Source organism: Sinocyclocheilus grahami, unplaced genomic scaffold, assembly GCF_001515645.1.
Source record: "Sinocyclocheilus grahami isolate Dianchi unplaced genomic scaffold, SAMN03320097.WGS_v1.1 scaffold1394.1, whole genome shotgun sequence".
NCBI lineage: Eukaryota > Metazoa > Chordata > Actinopteri > Cypriniformes > Cyprinidae > Sinocyclocheilus > Sinocyclocheilus grahami.
This window is the reverse complement of record NW_015506573.1, coordinates 26,250-34,372: the sequence shown is the minus strand read 5'-3', so window position 1 is coordinate 34,372 and position 8,123 is coordinate 26,250. Positions and strand designations below refer to the sequence as shown.

General features: G+C 37.2%; 1 protein-coding gene across 1 annotated transcript in view; it reads right to left on the bottom strand.

Annotated features, from left to right (window-relative positions):
- The window catches only part of thrb (thyroid hormone receptor beta), a 155,441-nt gene extending 148,177 nt beyond the window's left edge, over nt 1–7,264 (bottom strand). The window contains exon 1 of the mRNA XM_016256079.1: nt 7,100–7,264. The gene's annotated coding sequence lies outside the window, so the exon portion shown is untranslated. The remainder of the gene's footprint in view (nt 1–7,099) is intronic.
- Nucleotides 7,265–8,123: the final 859 nt, after the last annotated feature.

The window sequence follows — 8,123 nt, the reverse complement described above, 5'->3', positions numbered from 1 at the left end:
CTTTCTCAGTTCTCAAACAAATGAAGAACTATTCGATTTTTATTGACTGAACGCAAGCGCTTATTCCGATAGAAAACACTGTATCGGTTTCCACTGATTAAGAAATATTTTTGTTTGCTTGGGTGGTAATATTAGGTCTATTATATTAATGGGGAAGGGGGCCCAAAAATGTTTTTCCTACGTCACGAAAATAGGTCAATGCCATCTAACGTGCGTTTTGGCCATGTAATGTTGCTGAAATGAAATATGTTATTACCTCTGAGTCAGAGCAGCGATCATGGAAGAGAGAACACAAGCAGACAGCGCTGGAAGCTGCTAATGCTCATCAGTAAATCAGTGGAAAATAAATAGAAATCATGATTCTGTCCGAGCTATGCGTTTTAAAACGAACACTAACTAGTGTAAATGTAGCCTAACAGATGTGTAAACAAGACTATTTGAGCTTTATTAAAAATATTTTGCACGGATTTATTGTGTTGGTTACATTTTGTTCCTTTGTGCAGTGGCTCAGGAGATGATTCTTTGAGTTTGTGTAAACATCAACAAGCTGAAAAATAAAACCAAAGTTTTTTTTTAGATAATGTAATCTTGTTAAAATTGATATCTAAAAAAGTATCGTTCAGGAACCGGTATCGAAGTCAAGGTATCGGTATCGATATCGAACATTTTTGAACGATACCCAGCCCTAACTACAACTGATTTTAATTGTTTTCTATTCTCCAGACCTATATAATAACAGATGGCTGCAATAATGCTCTCTTCTATTGTCTGCTTCAACTGGACGTGTCAAGAAACTCTTCGCTGATTGGCTTGCGCGAGAACGCGTCATGCGAATTTTCCCCTCGAGTTGAAATTTTTTAACTTGCATGGAAGACGCGATTGAGGCGAATATCGTGCGGTCGCGGCAAACGTGTCGCACATTACAGAATGTTTGAAACAAGTGCATTTTGTCAGTTAGCACAGAGCTTGGTGGAGATTGGAGCTAAGCACGGCCAGTGTGACGTCAAAGAATTTCTTCCCTCGGGAGTGACTATTCCTCGTGCCACTTTGGAGAGGTGTGCTAACTTGAAACAAAAGCTTTTGCCCACAGTCAAGCAGGCTATTGCTAAGGCCTTTGCTTGTGGAGCATCCACTGACATGTGGACTGATGATTTTCGTAAAGTCAGCTACACGTGCACCACTCTCCACTTTATAGATGAACACTTGATGTTTCAGAGCCGGGTAATATGCACCAGTGCTTTCCCGTTCGAATCAAAAACTGCCACAAACATAAAACCAGAACTGTTGAAACAGTTGCATGACTTCGGACTGTCTGGACGTGCTCTGGAGAACTGACGTACCTCTCTTGGTACAGCAAGTGTCAATGCTTTGCTTTTCCTAAACAGCAACGACAAGTAGATGAGAATTGTACACTGTAACATCTTACTTTATTTCAAAACCTAATAGGATAAACCAGTTAAATAGGGTGAAATGCTATCTGTTCTGCGGTAATCTGCTAATTTGAGGCAACTATATTGTTTTTGATGCTTTAAACATAACAGTTAGATTTCCGACACATAGGCTACATTGTTATTTTCAAATGTTCTAGCCAACTTATTTCTCTGCGATCAAATGTGTATATAGTACGACCATATAGGTCTAATGTTAATGTTAATGTTTTTGGAAGATATACATGTATGGTAATATGCCTGTAAATCAAGGCAACTATATTGTTTTTGATGCTTTAAACATTACAGGTTTCTGACGCCTACATTGTTATTTTCAAATGTTTTAGTCAACTTATTTCTCTGCGATGAAATGTGTGTATATTAGGTCTATGATGTTAAAAAAATGACTGTTTTGGAAGATAGAAGATATATGTCTGTTTTGCATACATGTGTATTATTTGCATTATATGACGGAAATTTGCCTTCAGAATATTTTCTATTCAGTAATCCCTGTTCATTCTAAAATGAAATAATAAACAAACAATGTAGGGTGCCTGCATTTTCACTTTCTGTGACCTCCGATGAATAATTAGAGAGCTGCAGATAATAAAATAATAATAAATATATAATATGCTATTGTAAAAACAAAGCGATTGCACTAGTCTTTTAGCTTTTTTTTGTACACTAACTTCTAATTCATTCCAGCTCCTTTAGCTGCAGATAATAAAATAATAATATGCTATTGTAAAAACAAAGCGATTGCACTAGTCTTTTAGCTTTTTTTTGTACAATGAAAGTTTTGCTTCTAACTTCTTTCTCTTTGGAGTGTTACAAGCTCTTGGTGCATAAAGAAGATCTGTAAAGTTGCAAAGACTAAAGTCTCACATCCAAAGAGATATTCTTTATAAAAGTTAAGACTTGTCCATGCCCAACATTGCATTACACCAAATACACAAAATAATGTTCTTTTTAGCAACATCATATGACCCCTTTAAACATTCTAATATTCTGTATAATTTTGGCGCATCAGGGAGCTGCTCTCAGGATGCGGTGTATTTAAATATTTTTGAATGAGCGTTTGCGCGGTTTACTTTCACTTTCGATTTCGTGATCACATGCACTCAGTGTAAAGGGAGCACATCTTACAAGATCAGATTTTTGTCAATGAGCTCAAGATCTGTTGAGCAGCAAATACCCCAGCATGGTCTTGTCAGTCATCTCTCTTTATTCTCGACCTGTGATCAGTCAAAGCTGACTCCTGTAGCTCTTGTTGGATGCAGGGTTGCCAAGTCCACGTTTTTTCCACAGAATTGGGCTACTTTTAAACTGTTGCCATAGGTTGATTTTCCCAACTGGGTTAAATGTTTGAAATATTGCATAAATTGCATTTGACTGAAATGCTTGTATTGAAAACACCTATGATAAAACTTTCATTGACTTCTACATTAACTGTTCTCTCCTGGTGGAATGACCTGCCCAGCTCAATCCAAGCAGCTGAGTCCTTAATATTTTCAAGAAACGGCTGAAAACACATCTCTTTCATCTTCATTTGACCCTCTAACTCTAGCACTCTCTAGTCTAATGCTACTTCTAATTTTATCTCCTTGGTTTTTTAATTAAAAAAACATGACCCTCTAACATTTGCACTCTCTATTCTATTTCTATTCTAATGGCCAATCCATAATTTTTGGGGGGATTTTTTAATTTATTTATTTATTTTTTAATAAGTATCGGTTCAGGCACCATTTAGGCACAGGAACCATTTTAAAAGTATCTATTTGGCACCGGTATCGAAAAAAAAAACGATACCCAACCCTACTTAAGATGTTGCATGTTTAATTCAGCAAACAGTATCTAGATCATCTTAATAGTTATTTTTGTATTATATATTTTTGTGTAATAACGTTTTAATTTCGGAAGAGATATCAAATTTCCAAATTACCAGATGTTAAAAATCCCTTCCAGTTTAATGGGCACACTGAAATTTGAATTGTTTTTTTTGGATACCAGTGCTTCCCACAGGTTTAAAATATACTTGCAGTGGTAGCTGGGTGGAAATCCTCTGCAAAAATATTACCCACGGCACAAAAATGGTCTACTACATGTGACAAACAACAAATAATGTGTGACTTTTAACAATAATTTTATTTATTGAAGTTAATTTTGATGCAGATTATGCTGTGTTTGGGGGAATACAAAATACTTTTTAATCCATTTACCACAAAATTCCTCAACTACACCACTAGCATGCATTTGAAATATTATAAAAATAAACACTTTAATGATCAAAATTAAATATTTAATTTGTTTCTGGATTTGATTTACTGTAGGAGTTAGGGTCAGAATCCTGTCATCTGCTGGTTACAGAAAAATACAGGTTTAGGTTTAGAAAAAAAAAAGTACAATTAACATATGTTCAGCAGAAACCCATAGAGATCCATTCATTTTTCTGGATGTGGCTAACTGCTCTTATAAATGCAATGTGGAACAAACATGATCACACAAACGCACGTGCACACACAGACACACACTCAAACCTGGTATTTGCGTCTCTGTGGGACTCTGTAGCGCATGTGGGATTGTAAACGGTTCTTGCGCACACCTAACGAGCAGGTATGAAATGCTCTTCACGATACATTTTTTGCACGCTCAACTTAGTTATTTAAAATCTAGACGCGTGACAAGCGCACTCAAACAGAGATTGAAAGCTCAGCCAAGATGGACTAACAGCTGTTAATAGATGTACAGGTTTTGTTTTTTTTCTCATCTCCATAAATATATCTAGTAGTAGAGTTAATGCATGCGCTGGAAATCCATTTATCCTTAGCAAAGTCCCTATTAGACAAGTAATTTCACTTTGCAGACATCTTTGAAATGCCTCTTGGGCATGCAAGTGCAGCTCCTATCTCTTTGAATGGGGAAACATCGAATTCTCCAAAACTGTTCACCAAACTTACGATTCAATTTCATATTTGAAATCACCAATAAAATCTGACAACAACGGTCTCATAAATGTTGTTTCTTTTGCTCAAATAGCATTAAAAAAAGCTTACATATTTATTAGCGGCCATATTGAGCATTGCATTTTTCCCTATTCAAAACGATACAAGTGACGAGTCTTGGGTATTCTATAGTCTTTGTCCTTAACTGAAACTTCTTCGTCTTCATTGAGAACGCGGCTCATGCTTATTCCATGCAGCCTGCTGTTGCCACCAATAAAATCTGACAACAACGGTCTCATAAATGTTGTTTCTTTTGCTCAAATAGCATTAAAAAAAGCTTACTTATTTATTAGCGGCCATATTGAGCATTGCATTTTTCCCTATTCAAAACGATACAAGTATTCTATAGTCTTTGTCCTTAACTGAAACTTCTTTGTCTTCATTGAGAACGCGGCTCATGCTTATTCCATGCAGCCTGCTGTTGTTGAATACTGCATATTTCGCAAAATGCAGTAGGTCAGTGATTATCCCGGGGTACCACTGCTCTGCACATTTTGTGTATCCCTTATTTGACGCACCAGATTCAGATCATCAGCTCATTAGGAGGGAGATCCATTAACTGAAACAAGGGCGTCAGATAAGGCCCGTGACACACTAGGCGATTTTCAAATCTTAACCGATTTCAAAACTGTGGGAGACCACAGACATAATGACAGTTTCAACTGATTTTTAGCATTACAATCCTCTGAACGCACACACTAGATGATTCGACCAGAGTCCCATAGACACACGAGACGTGCAGTTGCTGCGTTATTCATTCAAAATATTAGAGAAATATAGAAGCAATGCATAAATACATGATGCTGTTTTGTTCATAATTGTTTATGCAATATACACAATTTTATTTAGATTTTTATGAGTTAACTTAGACGTAATGCACGTTTTTATAGAGTTACTTCCTTGCATTGACAATTTAATGCATTGTAATTGCATTGTTTGTCTCAATAAATTGTGTTAATTATAAATACAGTGGTTAAATTAAAAAAACAAATTATATTGCTTTTTGTTTTAAAAAAGGTTATAAAAAATTTAAATAATTATCGATACCGAACGATATGAAACATTATATCGTTGATACATTTTTTTAGCTATATCGCCCAGCCATAGTTTGGGGGTGCAAATCGGGCTTAAAATCGACCTTAAAATCTTCAAGTGTGTAGCCAGTCTGAAGCCAGGCTCACACTACAGGAGTTTTAGGCCGATTTATCCCAGATTTCCCCCAAAACCATAAGGACAAAGAGAAGCACTGGGGTGAAATCGCTAGCACGCTAGTTAAAGGGTTAGTTCACCCAAAAATGAAAATTCTGTCATTAATTACTCACCCTCATGTCGTTCCAAACCCTTCATTCACCTTCGTAACACAAATTAAGATATTTTTGGTGAAATCCGAGAGCTTTCCATCTACCGCCATTATCAAAAGTAACACGACGCATGCACGTGATGCTGCTGACGTAGAACACGCATGCGCTGCGCATTGTTTACGAGCAGAGGAAACCACGTGCATGTGTTGTGGTGCTCCCGATAATGGCTGTAGATGGTAACTCGGGGGAGAAGAATTGTTAAATAAAGTCGTTATTTTAGTTTTTTTGCACACAAAAAGTATTATCATAGCTTCATAAAATTACGGTTGAACCACTGATGTCACATGGACTATTTTGTTGATGTACCTTTTTGGGCCTTGAACGTGGTAGTTACCTTGCTGTCAATGTAGGGTCAGAAAGCTCTCGGATTTCATCAAAAATAGCTTAATTTGTTTTCCGAAGATGAGCGAAGGTCTTAAGGGTTTGGAACGACTTGAGGGTGAGTAATTAATGACAACCTTTTCATTTTTGGGTTAACTATCCCTTTAAGAGAGACATACAAAATGTGCAGAGCAGTGGTACCCCAGGACTGGAATTCAGAAGGACTGCCGTAGGTCATCTGGGTATTCCATGTATAACAGTACACATAATGCATTCAAGAGAAATAGCATGCACAGTATAGTAGCAAAACAAAGTGTTTCATTAAGAGTTAATAACTACAGATATAATAAATGATAGTTGGCCTTCCCCTGCACGCACAAACAATTGCAACAATTGTAGTATAGTAGCTACAACCACACCATGTAGCCAGATTAGAATGCAAATGTTGCAATCTTTGGCTAATATAATAATGATTACATTTCTTCAAAAATGTGTAAGTGGGTCAAACCGTTGGGCTCAATCAAATAACACCGGCTAACTCTAACACATTTAAGAGCAAAAACGGTCGGATGTCATAAAAGTTTATTGTAACGTCTGACTGAAGTTTGCAAACATGGTACACGACGCATGCACGTATGCATGACCGTTTGCGTGCAACCATAACTTCAGCAGCAAAAGCAACAACAACACAGCACTGAGCATTACATGAAGGATGTTGCTTTAATGACATTCATAAGAATGTCAAGAAGGGATCTTTTTGCTTCGGGGTAAATGTAGGCTAAGGTGATGTTTATAAATGCCTCCACATCCGCTTGAAAACGCATGTGGAACATTAATCAAGCGCTGTGACATTTCATGTAGTTTAGAAACACAGCAGCTATCGGAGCGACACCGAGTTGCACTTGGCTCTTGCACACGGATACATTTCACAGCAAAGCAGTGCCGTTTTACTTCACACAGACGTAACACACAGGAAATAATGACTCACCTCGAAGCTGCAGCACAGTCTGTGTGTATGTCCTTTATTAGATATCCCTGTAATACCAGCGTTTGCTCCTGTGCTCGGACAGACGTGGCCTGAAATGACCCAGCAGAGCAGAGCAACTCCAACATGGACCCGAGACTCAGAGAACCGTGCAGCTCTCTCATCTGATCGCTGTGGGGACTCAGAGAGCACTTGACGTCTGGCCAAAGAGGTTTTAACCCTTTACAGGGGCCCAGAAACTATAAAAGCACACTTAAAATGAAGAAATGCCATTGTATTAGATATAATAGGGTGAATCTCACGAAAACGAAACATGTCTGGTCATATTTCACCCAAAGGAAAGAAATACGAAATGATATTCTGCACCAAGAAAATATGGTTTGTGCACTGTGACTTTTATTTTATGGCCACAGTGGCCTCAATCCTCATTACACTAATGTGAAAAAATGATGTATTATTATTTATGCTGATTTCAATAAAATAATATAAATTTTCCTTTATTATAAGAATAATGCGATGATTATAATGAAATGTATCTGGGCAGGTGTGTAATAGGGTGGTGTGGTCTAGTCTGATGATGAGCTACTATTGATCCGTGATCTATTAGCAAGATAAAGATCGTGACACAGAAACACTAAACCTAAACTGAACTTAAGTGTTCTCACTGTAATTCACTTTGCTATCTGGATAATGTGCAGTACATTCAGCTGGTCCTTAACTCCGAATAAACTCCTTTAGGATGACTGGTGACCCGATCAACCTGTCAGGGTTTATTCTGTAATAACGGCCGTCTGACTGTACATTATCCCTTGAATACAGTACAGCAGCCACTTTACACTGCCCAGTGGCTATAGCCATATTCACAATGAAATAGTACTCAATCAGTTCTGTGCATTAGTATATGTAATGTATAAATTAATTCAAATAATGCATTAATGTAAGCAAATTAGTGATTTTCTTGCTACAATTGAAGCAATAGATGCTCTTTGGGTTGTTCTCAAAACTTTCATTATGATAAAAAATACTA